The sequence below is a fragment of the Hypanus sabinus genome, chromosome 9 (assembly GCF_030144855.1).
Source record: "Hypanus sabinus isolate sHypSab1 chromosome 9, sHypSab1.hap1, whole genome shotgun sequence".
NCBI lineage: Eukaryota > Metazoa > Chordata > Chondrichthyes > Myliobatiformes > Dasyatidae > Hypanus > Hypanus sabinus.
In genome coordinates, this window is record NC_082714.1 from 96441724 (window position 1) to 96457891 (window position 16168).

The window sequence follows — 16168 nt, forward strand, 5'->3', positions numbered from 1 at the left end:
TCCAACCTCTCTCCCACCCAGCTCCCCCTTCTCCAACCTCTCCCCCACCCAGCTCCAACCTCTCCCACACCCAGCTCCAACCCTTCTCCAACCTCTGCCCCACCCAGCTCCAACACCTTCTCCAACCTCTCCCCCACCCAGCTCCAACCCCTTCTCCAACCTCTCCCCCACCCAGCTCCCCCTTCTCCAACCTCTCCCCCACCCAGCTCCAACCTCTCTCCCACCCAGCTCCCCCTTCTCCAACCTCTCCCCCACCCAGCTCCAACCTCTCCCCCACCCAGCTCCAACCCTTCTCCAACCTCTCCCCCACCCAGCTCCAACCCCTTCTCCAACCTCTCCCCCACCCAGCTCCAACCCCTTCTCCAACCTCTCCCCCACCCAGCTCCAACCTCTCCCCCACCCAGCTCCAACCCCTTCTCCAACCTCTCCCCCACCCAGCTCCAACCTCTCCCCCACCCAGCTCCAACCTCTCCCCCACCCAGCTCCAACCCCTTCTCCAACCTCTCCCCCACCCAGCTCCAACCTCTCCCCCACCCAGCTCCAACCCCTTCTCCAACCTCTCCCCCACCCAGCTCCAACCCCTTCTCCAGCCTCTCCCCCACCCAGTTCCAACCCCTTCTCCAACCTCTCCCCCACCCAGCTCCAACCCCTTCTCCAACCTCTCCCCCACCCAGCTCCAACCCCTTCTCCAACCTCTCCCCCACCCAGCTCCAACCCCTTCTCCAACCTCTCCCCCACCCAGCTCCCCCTTCTCCAGCCTCTCACCCACCCAGCTCCAACCCCTTCTCCAGCCTCTCTCCCACCCAGCTCCAACCCCTTCTCCAGCCTCTCCCCCACCCAGCTCCCCCTTCTCCAACCTCTCCCCCACCCAGCTCCAACCCCTCCAGCCTCTCCCCCACCCAGCTCCCCCTTCTCCAACCTCTCTCCCACCCAGCTCCCCCTTATCCAACCTCTCCCCCACCCAGCTCCAACCCCTTCCCCACCCAGCTCCCCCACCCAGCTCCAACCCCTCCAGCCTCTCCCCCACCCAGCTCCCCCTTCTCCAGCCTCTCCCCCACCCAGCTCCCCTTCTCCAGCCTCTCTCCCACCCAGCTCCAACCCCTTCTCCAGCCTCTCCCCCACCCAGCTCCAACCCCTTCTCCAGCCTCTCCCCCACCCAGCTCCCCCTTCTCCAACCTCTCCCCCACCCAGCTCCAACCCCTCCAGCCTCTCCCCCACCCAGCTCCCCCTTCTCCAACCTCTCTCCCACCCAGCTCCCCCTTCTCCAACCTCTCCCCCACCCAGCTCCAACCTCTCCCCCACCCAGCTCAAACCCTTCTCCAACCTCTCCCCCACCCAGCTCCAACCTCTCCCCCACCCAGCTCCAACCCCTTCTCCAACCTCTCCCCCACCCAGCTCCAACCTCTCCCCCACCCAGCTCCAACCCCTTCTCCAACCTCTCCCCCACCCAGCTCCAACCCCTTCTCCAACCTCTCCCCCACCCAGCTCCAACCCCTTCTCCAGCCTCTCACCCAACCAGCTCCAACCCCTTCTCCAACCTCTCTCCCACCCAGCTCCCCCTTCTCCAACCTCTCCCCCACCCAGCTCCAACCTCTCCCCCACCCAGCTCCAACCCTTCTCCAACCTCTCCCCCACCCAGCTCCAACCCCTTCTCCAACCTCTCCCCCACCCAGCTCCAACCCCTTCTCCAACCTCTCCCCCACCCAGCTCCCCCTTCTCCAACCTCTCCCCCACCCAGCTCCCCCTTCTCCAACCTCTCTCCCACCCAGCTCCCCCTTCTCCAACCTCTCCCCCACCCAGCTCCAACCTCTCCCCCACCCAGCTCCAACCCTTCTCCAACCTCTCCCCCACCCAGCTCCAACCTCTCCCCCACCCAGCTCCAACCCCTTCTCCAACCTCTCCCCCACCCAGCTCCAACCTCTCCCCCACCCAGCTCCAACCCCTTCTCCAACCTCTCCCCCACCCAGCTCCAACCTCTCCCCCACCCAGCTCCAACCTCTCCCCCACCCAGCTCCAACCCCTTCTCCAACCTCTCCCCCACCCAGCTCCAACCTCTCCCCCACCCAGCTCCAACCCCTTCTCCAACCTCTCCCCCACCCAGCTCCAAACCCTTCTCCAACCTCTCCCCCACCCAGCTCCAACCCCTTCTCCAACCTCTCCCCCACCCAGCTCCAACCCCTTCTCCAGCCTCTCACCCACCCAGCTCCAACCCCTTCTCCAGCCTCTCCCCCACCCAGTTCCAACCCCTTCTCCAACCTCTCCCCCACCCAGCTCCAACCCCTTCTCCAACCTCTCCCCCACCCAGCTCCAACCCCTTCTCCAACCTCTCCCCCACCCAGCTCCAACCCCTTCTCCAACCTCTCCCCCACCCAGCTCCCCCTTCTCCAGCCTCTCACCCACCCAGCTCCAACCTCTCCCCCACCCAGCTCCAACCTCTCCCCCACCCAGCTCCAACCCCTTCTCCAACCTCTCCCCCACCCAGCTCCAACCTCTCCCCCACCCAGCTCCAACCCCTTCTCCAACCTCTCCCCCACCCAGCTCCAACCCCTTCTCCAACCTCTCCCCCACCCAGCTCCAACCCCTTCTCCAACCTCTCCCCCACCCAGCTCCAACCCCTTCTCCAGCCTCTCACCCACCCAGCTCCAACCCCTTCTCCAGCCTCTCCCCCACCCAGTTCCAACCCCTTCTCCAACCTCTCCCCCACCCAGCTCCAACCCCTTCTCCAACCTCTCCCCCACCCAGCTCCAACCCCTTCTCCAACCTCTCCCCCACCCAGCTCCAACCCCTTCTCCAGCCTCTCCCCCACCCAGCTCCCCCTTCTCCAACCTCTCCCCCACCCAGCTCCAACCCCTCCAGCCTCTCCCCCACCCAGCTCCCCCTTCTCCAACCTCTCTCCCACCCAGCTCCCCCTTCTCCAACCTCTCCTCCACCCAGCTCCAACCTCTCCCCCACCCAGCTCCAACCCTTCTCCAACCTCTCCCCCACCCAGCTCCAACCTCTCCCCCACCCAGCTCCAACCCCTTCTCCAACCTCTCCCCCACCCAGCTCCAACCTCTCCCCCACCCAGCTCCAACCCCTTCTCCAACCTCTCCCCCACCCAGCTCCAACCCATTCTCCAACCTCTCCCCCACCCAGCTCCAACCCCTTCTCCAGCCTCTCACCCACCCAGCTCCAACCCCTTCTCCAACCTCTCTCCCACCCAGCTCCCCCTTCTCCAACCTCTCCCCCACCCAGCTCCAACCTCTCCCCCACCCAGCTCCAACCCCTTCTCCAACCTCTCCCCCACCCAGCTCCAACCCCTTCTCCAACCTCTCCCCCACCCAGCTCCAACCCCTTCTCCAGCCTCTCCCCCACCCAGCTCCAACCCCTTCTCCAACCTCTCCCCCACCCAGCTCCAACCCCTTCTCCAGCCTCTCCCCCACCCAGCTCCCCCTTCTCCAACCTCTCCCCCACCCAGCTCCAACCCCTCCAGCCTCTCCCCCACCCAGCTCCCCCTTCTCCAGCCTCTCCCCCACCCAGCTCCCCTTCTCCAGCCTCTCTCCCACCCAGCTCCAACCCCTTCTCCAGCCTCTCCCCCACCCAGCTCCAACCCCTTCTCCAGCCTCTCCCCCACCCAGCTCCCCCTTCTCCAACCTCTCCCTCACCCAGCTCCAACCCCTCCAGCCTCTCCCCCACCCAGCTCCCCCTTCTCCAACCTCTCTCCCACCCAGCTCCCCCTTCTCCAACCTCTCCCCCACCCAGCTCCAACCCTTCTCCGACCTCTCCCCCACCCAGCTCCAGCCTCTCCCCCACCCAGCTCCAACCCCTTCTCCAACCTCTCCCCCACCCAGCTCCAACCCCTTCTCCAGCCTCTCCCCCACCCAGCTCCCCCACCCAGCTCCAACCCCTCCAGCCTCTCCGCCACCCAGCTCCCCCTTCTCCAGCCTCTCCCCCACCCAGCTCCCCTTCTCCAGCCTCTCTCCCACCCAGCTCCAACCCCTTCTCCAGCCTCTCCCCCACCCAGCTCCAACCCCTTCTCCAGCCTCTCCCCCACCCAGCTCCCCCTTCTCCAACCTCTCCCCCACCCAGCTCCAACCCCTCCAGCCTCTCCCCCACCCAGCTCCCCCTTCTCCAACCTCTCTCCCACCCAGCTCCCCCTTCTCCAACCTCTCCCCCACCCAGCTCCAACCTCTCCCCCACCCAGCTCCAACCCTTCTCCAACCTCTCCCCCACCCAGCTCCAACCTCTCCCCCACCCAGCTCCAACCCCTTCTCCAACCTCTCCCCCACCCAGCTCCAACCTCTCCCCCACCCAGCTCCAACCCCTTCTCCAACCTCTCCCCCACCCAGCTCCAACCCCTTCTCCAACCTCTCCGCCACCCAGCTCCAACCCCTTCTCCAGCCTCTCACCCACCCAGCTTCAACCCCTTCTCCAACCTCTCTCCCACCCAGCTCCCCCTTCTCCAACCTCTCCCCCACCCAGCTCCAACCTCTCCCCCACCCAGCTCCAACCCTTCTCCAACCTCTCCCCCACCCAGCTCCAACCCCTTCTCCAACCTCTCCCCCACCCAGCTCCAACCCCTTCTCCAACCTCTCCCCCACCCAGCTCCCCCTTCTCCAACCTCTCCCCCACCCAGCTCCCCCTTCTCCAACCTCTCTCCCACCCAGCTCCCCCTTCTCCAACCTCTCCCCCACCCAGCTCCAACCTCTCCCCCACCCAGCTCCAACCCATCTCCAACCTCTCCCCCACCCAGCTCCAACCCCTTCTCCAACCTCTCCCCCACCCAGCTCCAACCCCTTCTCCAACCTCTCCCCCACCCAGCTCCAACCTCTCCCCCACCCAGCTCCAACCCCTTCTCCAACCTCTCCCCCACCCAGCGCCAACCTCTCCCCCACCCAGCTCCAACCCCTTCTCCAACCTCTCCCCCACCCAGCTCCATCCTCTCCCCCACCCAGCTCCAACCCCTTCTCCAACCTCTCCCCCACCCAGCTCCAACCCCTTCTCCAGCCTCTCCCCCACCCAGTTCCAACCCCTTCTCCAACCTCTCCCCCACCCAGCTCCAACCCCTTCTCCAACCTCTCCCCCACCCAGCTCCAACCCCTTCTCCAACCTCTCCCCCACCCAGCTCCAACCCCTTCTGCAACCTCTCCCCCACCCAGCTCCCCCTTCTCCAGCCTCTCACCCACCCAGCTCCAACCCCTTCTCCAGCCTCTCTCCCACCCAGCTCCAACCCCTTCTCCAGCCTCTCCCCCACCCAGCTCCCCCTTCTCCAACCTCTCCCCCACCCAGCTCCAACCCCTCCAGCCTCTCCCCCACCCAGCTCCCCCTTCTCCAACCTCTCTCCCACCCAGCTCCCCCTTCTCCAACCTCTCCCCAACCCAGCTCCAACCCCTTCCCCACCCAGCTCCCCCACCCAGCTCCAACCCCTCCAGCCTCTCCCCCACCCAGCTCCCCCTTCTCCAGCCTCTCCCCCACCCAGCTCCCCTTCTCCAGCCTCTCTCCCACCCAGCTCCAACCCCTTCTCCAGCCTCTCCCCCACCCAGCTCCAACCCCTTCTCCAGCCTCTCCCCCACCCAGCTCCCCCTTCTCCAACCTCTCCCCCACCCAGCTCCAACCCCTCCAGCCTCTCCCCCACCCAGCTCCCCCTTCTCCAACCTCTCTCCCACCCAGCTCCCCCTTCTCCAACCTCTCCCCCACCCAGCTCCAACCTCTCCCCCACCCAGCTCCAACCCTTCTCCAACCTCTCCCCCACCCAGCTCCAACCTCTCCCCCACCCAGCTCCAACCCCTTCTCCAACCTCTCCCCCACCCAGCTCCAACCTCTCCCCCACCCAGCTCCAACCCCTTCTCCAACCTCTCCCCCACCCAGCTCCAACCCCTTCTCCAACCTCTCCCCCACCCAGCTCCAACCCCTTCTCCAGCCTCTCACCCACCCAGCTCCAACCCCTTCTCCAACCTCTCTCCCACCCAGCTCCCCCTTCTCCAACCTCTCCCCCACCCAGCTCCAACCCTTCTCCAACCTCTCCCCCACCCAGCTCCAACCCCTTCTCCAACCTCTCCCCCACCCAGCTCCAACCCCTTCTCCAACCTCTCTCCCACCCAGCTCCCCCTTCTCCAACCTCTCCCCCACCCAGCTCCAACCTCTTCCCCCACCCAGCTCCAACCCTTCTCCAACCTCTCCCCCACCCAGCTCCAACCCCTTCTCCAACCTCTCCCCCACCCAGCTCCAACCCCTTCTCCAACCTCTCCCCCACCCAGCTCCAACCTCTCCCCCACCCAGCTCCAACCCCTTCTCCAACCTCTCCCCCACCCAGCTCCAACCTCTCCCCCACCCAGCTCCAACCTCTCCCCCACCCAGCTCCAACCCCTTCTCCAACCTCTCCCCCACCCAGCTCCAACCTCTCCCCCACCCAGCTCCAACCCCTTCTCCAAACTCTCCCCCACCCAGCTCCAACCCCTTCTCCAACCTCTCCCCCACCCAGCTCCAACCCCTTCTCCAACCTCTCCCCCACCCAGCTCCAACCCCTTCTCCAGCCTCTCACCCACCCAGCTCCAACCCCTTCTCCAGCCTCTCCCCCACCCAGTTCCAACCCCTTCTCCAACCTCTCCCCCACCCAGCTCCAACCCCTTCTCCAACCTCTCCCCCACCCAGCTCCAACCCCTTCTCCAGCCTCTCACCCACCCAGCTCCAACCCCTTCTCCAGCCTCTCCCCCACCCAGTTCCAACCCCTTCTCCAACCTCTCCCCCACCCAGCTCCCCCTTCTCCAGCCTCTCACCCACCCAGCTCCAACCTCTCCCCCACCCAGCTCCAACCCCTTCTCCAACCTCTCCCCCACCCAGCTCCAACCTCTCCCCCACCCAGCTCCAACCCCTTCTCCAACCTCTCCCCCACCCAGCTCCAACCCCTTCTCCAACCTCTCCCCCACCCAGCTCCAACCCCTTCTCCAACCTCTCCCCCACCCAGCTCCAACCCCTTCTCCAGCCTCTCACCCACCCAGCTCCAACCCCTTCTCCAGCCTCTCCCCCACCCAGTTCCAACCCCTTCTCCAACCTCTCCCCCACCCAGCTCCAACCCCTTCTCCAACCTCTCCCCCACCCAGCTCCAACCCCTTCTCCAACCTCTCCCCCACCCAGCTCCAACCCCTTCTCCAACCTCTCCCCCACCCAGCTCCAACCCCTTCTCCAGCCTCTCTCCCACCCAGCTCCAACCCCTTCTCCAGCCTCTCCCCCACCCAGCTCCCCCTTCTCCAACCTCTCCCCCACCCAGCTCCAACCCCTTCTCCAACCTCTCCCCCACCCAGCTCCCCCTTCTCCAACCTCTCCCCCACCCAGCTCCCCCTTCTCCAACCTCTCCCCCACCCAGCTCCAACCCCTTCTCCAACCTCTCCCCCACCCAGCTCCCCCTTCTCCAACCTCTCCCCCTCCCAGCTCCAACCCCTTCTCCAACCTCTCCCCCACCCAGCTCCAACCCCTCCAACCTCTCCCCCACCCAGCTCCCCCTTCTCCAACCTCTCCCCCACCCAGCTCCAACCCCTTCTCCAACCTCTCCCCCACCCAGCTCCCCCTTCTCCAGCCTCTCCCCCACCCAGCTCCCCCTTCTCCAACCTCTCCCCCACCCAGCTCCAACCCCTTCTCCAGCCTCTCACCCACCCAGCTCCAACCCCTTCTCCAGCCTCTCCCCCACCCAGTTCCAACCCCTTCTCCAACCTCTCCCCCACCCAGCTCCAACCCCTTCTCCAACCTCTCCCCCACCCAGCTCCAACCCCTTCTCCAACCTCTCCCCCACCCAGCTCCAACCCCTTCTCCAACCTCTCCCCCACCCATCTCCCCCTTCTCCAGCCTCTCACCTACCCAGCTCCAACCCCTTCTCCAGCCTCTCTCCCACCCAGCTCCAACCCCTTCTCCAGCCTCTCCCCCACCCAGCTCCCCCTTCTCCAACCTCTCCCCCACCCAGCTCCAACCCCTTCTCCAACCTCTCCCCCACCCAGCTCCAACCCCTTCTCCAACCTCTCCCCCACCCAGCTCCAACCTCTCCCCCACCCAGCTCCAACCCCTCCAACCTCTCCCCCACCCAGCTCCAACCCCTTCTCCAACCTCTCCCCCACTCAGCTCCCCCTTCTCCAACCTCTCCCCCACCCAGCTCCAACCCCTTCTCCAACCTCTCCCCCACCCAGCTCCCCCTTCTCCAGCCTCTCCCCCACCCAGCTCCCCCTTCTCCAACCTCTCCCCCACCCAGCTCCAACCCCTTCTCCAGCCTCTCCCCCACCCAGCTCCCCCTTCTCCAAACCTCTCCCCCACCCAGCTCCCCCTTCTCCAACCTCTCCCCCACCCAGCTCCCCCTTCTCCAACCTCTCCCCCACCCAGCTCCAACCCCTTCTCCAACCTCTCCCCCACCCAGCTCCCCCTTCTCCAACTTCTCCCCCACCCAGCTCCAACCCCTTCTCCAACCTCTCCCCCCACCCAGCTCCAACCCCTCCAACCTCTCCCCCACCCAGCTCCAACCCCTTCTCCAACCTCTCCCCCACCCAGCTCCCCCTTCTCCAACTTCTCCCCCACCCAGCTCCAACCCCTCCAACCTCTCCCCCACCCAGCTCCAACCCCTTCTCCAGCCTCTCCCCCACCCAGCTCACCCTTCTCCAACCTCTCCCCCACCCAGCTCCCCCTTCTCCAACCTCTCCCCCACCCAGCTCCAGCCTCTCCCCCACCCAGCTCCAACCCCTTCTCCAGCCTCTCCCCCACCCAGCTCACCCTTCTCCAACCTCTCCCCCACCCAGCTCCCCCTTCTCCAACCTCTCCCCCACCCAGCTCCAGCCTCTCCCCCACCCAGCTCCAACCCCTTCTCCAACCTCTCCCCCACCCAGCTCCAACCCCTTCTCCAACCTCTCCCCCACCCAGCTCCAACCCCTTCTCCAACCTCTCCCCCACCCAGCTCCAACCCCTTCTCCAGCCTCTCACCCACCCAGCTCCCCCTTCTCCAACCTCTCCCCCACCCAGCTCCCCCTTCTCCAACCTCTCCCCCACCCAGCTCCCCTTTCTCCAACCTCTCCCCCACCCAGCTCCCCCTTCTCCAGCCTCTCCCCCACCCAGCTCCAGCCCCTTCTCCAGCCTCTCCCCCACCCAGCTCCCCCTTCTCCAACCTCTCCCCCACCCAGCTCCCCCTTCTCCAACCTCTCCCCCACCCAGCTCCCCCTTCTCCAACCGCTCCCCCACCCAGCTCCCCCTTCTCCAACCTCTCCCCCACCCAGCTCCCCCTTCTCCAACCTCTCCCCCACCCAGCTCCCCCTTCTCCAACCTCTCCCCCACCCAGCTCCAACCCCTTCTCCAACCTCTCCCCCACCCAGCTCCAACCCCTTCTCCAGCCTCTCCCCCACCCAGCTCCAACCCCTTCTCCAGCCTCTCCCCCACCCAGCTCCCCCTTCTCCAACCTCTCCCCCACCCAGCTCCAACCCCTTCTCCAACCTCTCCCCCACCCAGCTCCAACCCCTTCTCCAACCTCTCCCCCACCCAGCTCCCCCTTCTCCAACCTCTCCCCCACCCAGCTCCCCCTTCTCCAACCTCTCCCCCACCCAGCTCCAACCCCTTCTCCAACCTCTCCCCCACCCAGCTCCAACCCCTTCTCCAACCTCTCCCCCACCCAGCTCCAACCCCTTCTCCAACCTCTCCCCCACCCAGCTCCAACCCCTTCTCCAACCTCTCCCCCACCCAGCTCCCCCTTCTCCAACCTCTCCCCCACCCAGCTCCCCCTTCTCCAACCTCTCCCCCACCCAGCTCCCCCTTCTCCAACCTCTCCCCCACCCAGCTCCCCCTTCTCCAACCTCTCCCCCTCCCAGCTCCAACCCCTTCTCCAACCTCTCCCCCACCCAGCTCCAACCCCTTCTCCAGCCTCTCCCCCACCCAGCTCCAACCCCATCTCCAGCCTCTCCCCCACCCAGCTCCCCCTTCTCCAACCTCTCCCCCACCCAGCTCCAACCCCTTCTCCAACCTCTCCCCCACCCAGCTCCAACCCCTTCTCCAACCTCTCCCCCACCCAGCTCCCCCTTCTCCAACCTCTCCCCCACCCAGCTCCCCCTTCTCCAACCTCTCCCCCACCCAGCTCCCCCTTCTCCAACCTCTCCCCCACCCAGCTCCCCCTTCTCCAACCTCTCCCCCACCCAGCTCCAACCCCTTCTCCAACCTCTCCCCCACCCAGCTCCAACCCCTTCTCCAACCTCTCCCCCACCCAGCTCCAACCCCTTCTGCAACCTCTCCCCCACCCAGCTCCCCCTTCTCCAGCCTCTCACCCACCCAGCTCCAACCCCTTCTCCAGCCTCTCTCCCACCCAGCTCCAACCCCTTCTCCAGCCTCTCCCCCACCCAGCTCCCCCTTCTCCAACCTCTCCCCCATCCAGCTCCCCCTTCTCCAACCTCTCCCCCACCCAGCTCCAACCCCTTCTCCAGCCTCTCCCCCACCCAGTTCCAACCCCTTCTCCAACCTCTCCCCCACCCAGCTCCAACCCCTTCTCCAACCTCTCCCCCACCCAGCTCCAACCCCTTCTCCAACCTCTCCCCCACCCAGCTCCAACCCCTTCTGCAACCTCTCCCCCACCCAGCTCCCCCTTCTCCAGCCTCTCACCCACCCAGCTCCAACCCCTTCTCCAGCCTCTCTCCCACCCAGCTCCAACCCCTTCTCCAGCCTCTCCCCCACCCAGCTCCCCCTTCTCCAACCTCTCCCCCACCCAGCTCCAACCCCTCCAGCCTCTCCCCCACCCAGCTCCCCCTTCTCCAACCTCTCTCCCACCCAGCTCCCCCTTCTCCAACCTCTCCCCCACCCAGCTCCAACCCCTTCCCCACCCAGCTCCCCCACCCAGCTCCAACCCCTCCAGCCTCTCCCCCACCCAGCTCCCCCTTCTCCAGCCTCTCCCCCACCCAGCTCCCCTTCTCCAGCCTCTCTCCCACCCAGCTCCAACCCCTTCTCCAGCCTCTCCCCCACCCAGCTCCAACCCCTTCTCCAGCCTCTCCCCCACCCAGCTCCCCCTTCTCCAACCTCTCCCCCACCCAGCTCCAACCCCTCCAGCCTCTCCCCCACCCAGCTCCCCCTTCTCCAACCTCTCTCCCACCCAGCTCCCCCTTCTCCAACCTCTCCCCCACCCAGCTCCAACCTCTCCCCCACCCAGCTCCAACCCTTCTCCAACCTCTCCCCCACCCAGCTCCAACCTCTCCCCCACCCAGCTCCAACCCCTTCTCCAACCTCTCCCCCACCCAGCTCCAACCTCTCCCCCACCCAGCTCCAACCCCTTCTCCAACCTCTCCCCCACCCAGCTCCAACCCCTTCTCCAACCTCTCCCCCACCCAGCTCCAACCCCTTCTCCAGCCTCTCACCCACCCAGCTCCAACCCCTTCTCCAACCTCTCTCCCACCCAGCTCCCCCTTCTCCAACCTCTCCCCCACCCAGCTCCAACCTCTCCCCCACCCAGCTCCAACCCTTCTCCAACCTCTCCCCCACCCAGCTCCAACCCCTTCTCCAACCTCTCCCCCACCCAGCTCCAACCCCTTCTCCAACCTCTCCCCCACCCAGCTCCCCCTTCTCCAACCTCTCCCCCACCCACCTCCCCCTTCTCCAACCTCTCTCCCACCCAGCTCCCCCTTCTCCAACCTCTCCCCCACCCAGCTCCAACCTCTCCCCCACCCAGCTCCAACCCTTCTCCAACCTCTCCCCCACCCAGCTCCAACCCCTTCTCCAACCTCTCCCCCACCCAGCTCCAACCCCTTCTCCAACCTCTCCCCCACCCAGCTCCAACCTCTCCCCCACCCAGCTCCAACCCCTTCTCCAACCTCTCCCCCACCCAGCTCCAACCTCTCCCCCACCCAGCTCCAACCTCTCCCCCACCCAGCTCCAACCCCTTCTCCAACCTCTCCCCCACCCAGCTCCAACCTCTCCCCCACCCAGCTCCAACCCCTTCTCCAACCTCTCCCCCACCCAGCTCCAACCCCTTCTCCAACCTCTCCCCCACCCAGCTCCAACCCCTTCTCCAACCTCTCCCCCACCCAGCTCCAACCCCTTCTCCAGCCTCTCACCCACCCAGCTCCAACCCCTTCTCCAGCCTCTCCCCCACCCAGTTCCAACCCCTTCTCCAACCTCTCCCCCACCCAGCTCCAACCCCTTCTCCAACCTCTCCCCCACCCAGCTCCAACCCCTTCTCCAGCCTCTCACCCACCCAGCTCCAACCCCTTCTCCAGCCTCTCCCCCACCCAGTTCCAACCCCTTCTCCAACCTCTCCCCCACCCAGCTCCCCCTTCTCCAGCCTCTCACCCACCCAGCTCCAACCTCTCCCCCACCCAGCTCCAACCCCTTCTCCAACCTCTCCCCCACCCAGCTCCAACCTCTCCCCCACCCAGCTCCAACCCCTTCTCCAACCTCTCCCCCACCCAGCTCCAACCCCTTCTCCAACCTCTCCCCCACCCAGCTCCAACCCCTTCTCCAACCTCTCCCCCACCCAGCTCCAACCCCTTCTCCAGCCTCTCACCCACCCAGCTCCAACCCCTTCTCCAGCCTCTCCCCCACCCAGTTCCAACCCCTTCTCCAACCTCTCCCCCACCCAGCTCCAACCCCTTCTCCAACCTCTCCCCCACCCAGCTCCAACCCCTTCTCCAACCTCTCCCCCACCCAGCTCCAACCCCTTCTCCAACCTCTCCCCCACCCATCTCCCCCTTCTCCAGCCTCTCACCCACCCAGCTCCAACCCCTTCTCCAGCCTCTCTCCCACCCAGCTCCAACCCCTTCTCCAGCCTCTCCCCCACCCAGCTCCCCCTTCTCCAACCTCTCCCCCACCCAGCTCCAACCCCTTCTCCAACCTCTCCCCCACCCAGCTCCAACCCCTTCTCCAACCTCTCCCCCACCCAGCTCCAACCTCTCCCCCACCCAGCTCCAACCCCTCCAACCTCTCCCCCACCCAGCTCCAACCCCTTCTCCAACCTCTCCCCCACCCAGCTCCCCCTTCTCCAACCTCTCCCCCACCCAGCTCCAACCCCTTCTCCAACCTCTCCCCCACCCAGCTCCCCCTTCTCCAGCCTCTCCCCCACCCAGCTCCCCCTTCTCCAACCTCTCCCCCACCCAGCTCCAACCCCTTCTCCAGCCTCTCCCCCACCCAGCTCCCCCTTCTCCAACCTCTCCCCCACCCAGCTCCCCCTTCTCCAACCTCTCCCCCACCCAGCTCCCCCTTCTCCAACCTCTCCCCCACCCAGCTCCAACCCCTTCTCCAACCTCTCCCCCACCCAGCTCCCCCTTCTCCAACTTCTCCCCCACCCAGCTCCAACCCCTTCTCCAACCTCTCCCCCACCCAGCTCCAACCCCTCCAACCTCTCCCCCACCCAGCTCCAACCCCTTCTCCAACCTCTCCCCCACCCAGCTCCAACCCCTTCTCCAACCTCTCCCCCACCCAGCTCCAACCCCTCCAACCTCTCCCCCACCCAGCTCCAACCCCTCCAACCTCTCCCCCACCCAGCTCCAACCCCTTCTCCAGCCTCTCCCCCACCCAGCTCACCCTTCTCCAACCTCTCCCCCACCCAGCTCCCCCTTCTCCAACCTCTCCCCCACCCAGCTCCAGCCTCTCCCCCACCCAGCTCCAACCCCTTCTCCAACCTCTCCCCCACCCAGCTCCAACCCCTTCTCCAACCTCTCCCCCACCCAGCTCCAACCCCTTCTCCAACCTCTCCCCCACCCAGCTCCAACCCCTTCTCCAGCCTCTCACCCACCCAGCTCCCCCTTCTCCAACCTCTCCCCCACCCAGCTCCCCCTTCTCCAACCTCTCCCCCACCCAGCTCCCCTTTCTCCAACCTCTCCCCCACCCAGCTCCCCCTTCTCCAGCCTCTCCCCCACCCAGCTCCAGCCCCTTCTCCAGCCTCTCCCCCACCCAGCTCCCCCTTCTCCAACCTCTCCCCCACCCAGCTCCCCCTTCTCCAACCTCTCCCCCACCCAGCTCCCCCTTCTCCAACCGCTCCCCCACCCAGCTCCCCCTTCTCCAGCCTCTCCCCCACCCAGCTCCCCCTTCTCCAACCTCTCCCCCACCCAGCTCCCCCTTCTCCAACCTCTCCCCCACCCAGCTCCAACCCCTTCTCCAACCTCTCCCCCACCCAGCTCCAACCCCTTCTCCAGCCTCTCCCCCACCCAGCTCCAACCCCTTCTCCAGCCTCTCCCCCCACCCAGCTCCCCCTTCTCCAACCTCTCCCCCACCCAGCTCCAACCCCTTCTCCAACCTCTCCCCCACCCAGCTCCAACCCCTTCTCCAACCTCTCCCCCACCCAGCTCCCCCTTCTCCAACCTCTCCCCCACCCAGCTCCCCCTTCTCCAACCTCTCCCCCACCCAGCTCCAACCCCTTCTCCAACCTCTCCCCCACCCAGCTCCAACCCCTTCTCCAACCTCTCCCCCACCCAGCTCCAACCCCTTCTCCAACCTCTCCCCCACCCAGCTCCAACCCCTTCTCCAACCTCTCCCCCACCCAGCTCCCCCTTCTCCAACCTCTCCCCCACCCAGCTCCCCCTTCTCCAACCTCTCCCCCACCCAGCTCCCCCTTCTCCAACCTCTCCCCCACCCAGCTCCCCCTTCTCCAACCTCTCCCCCACCCAGCTCCCCCTTCTCCAACCTCTCCCCCTCCCAGCTCCAACCCCTTCTCCAACCTCTCCCCCACCCAGCTCCAACCCCTTCTCCAGCCTCTCCCCCACCCAGCTCCAACCCCATCTCCAGCCTCTCCCCCACCCAGCTCCCCCTTCTCCAACCTCTCCCCCACCCAGCTCCAACCCCTTCTCCAACCTCTCCCCCACCCAGCTCCAACCCCTTCTCCAACCTCTCCCCCACCCAGCTCCCCCTTCTCCAACCTCTCCCCCACCCAGCTCCCCCTTCTCCAACCTCTCCCCCACCCAGCTCCCCCTTCTCCAACCTCTCCCCCACCCAGCTCCCCCTTCTCCAACCTCTCCCCCACCCAGCTCCAACCCCTTCTCCAACCTCTCCCCCACCCAGCTCCAACCCCTTCTCCAGCCTCTCCCCCACCCAGCTCCAACCCCTTCTCCAGCCTCTCCCCCACCCAGCTCCCCCTTCTCCAAACTCTCCCCCACCCAGCTCCAACCCCTTCTCCAACCTCTCCCCCACCCAGCTCCAACCCCTTCTCCAACCTCTCCCCCACCCAGCTCCCCCTTCTCCAACCTCTCCCCCACCCAGCTCCCCCTTCTCCAACCTCTCCCCCACCCAGCTCCAACCCCTTCTCCAACCTCTCCCCCACCCAGCTCCAACCCCTTCTCCAACCTCTCCCCCACCCAGCTCCAACCCCTTCTCCAACCTCTCCCCCACCCAGCTCCAACCCCTTCTCCAACCTCTCCCCCACCCAGCTCCCCCTTCTCCAACCTCTCCCCCACCCAGCTCCCCCTTCTCCAACCTCTCCCCCACCCAGCTCCACCTTCTCCAACCTCTCCCCCACCCAGCTCCCCCTTCTCCAGCCTCTCCCCCACCCAGCTCCCCCTTCTCCAACCTCTCCCCCACCCAGCTCCCCCTTCTCCAACCTCTCCCCCACCCAGCTCCAACCCCTTCTCCAACCTCTCCCCCACCCAGCTCCAACCCCTTCTCCAACCTCTCCCCCACCCAGCTCCAACCCCTTCTCCAGCCTCTCCCCCACCCAGCTCCCCCTTCTCCAGCCTCTCCCCCACCCAGCTCCCCCTTCTCCAACCTCTCCCCCACCCAGCTCCCCCTTCTCCAACCTCTCCCCCACCCAGCTCCAACCCCTTCTCCAACCTCTCCCCCACCCAGCTCCAACCCACTGCACCATCCCCATCTCCCTCTGCTCCCCTCCCACACATAAATCTCCCCTCCACATCTCCCACTCCCCACATACCCCTCTCACCTCTCCTCCACCAGTCCCCCCACTCCACCTCCCCGTCACCAAATCCCAGCTCAGACGGGATGGACCAAAGGACCTCTTGCTGTTCTTGCTCTTCCCCGACACCACCCCACCTGAATCTCAGCTCCAGATCCCTCTACACTCGGCGTGGTGGGGAGTGAGAGGGTGGGCAATGGGAAGGTGGAGGAGCATTCTAACAGGTTGCATCACCATCTGGTATGGAGAGTATCGGGAAACCCGGCTCCATCGTGGGCACTCGCCTCCCCAGCATCGACAACATCTTCACAAGGCGACGCCTCAAAAAGATGGCATCTGTCACTCAGGACG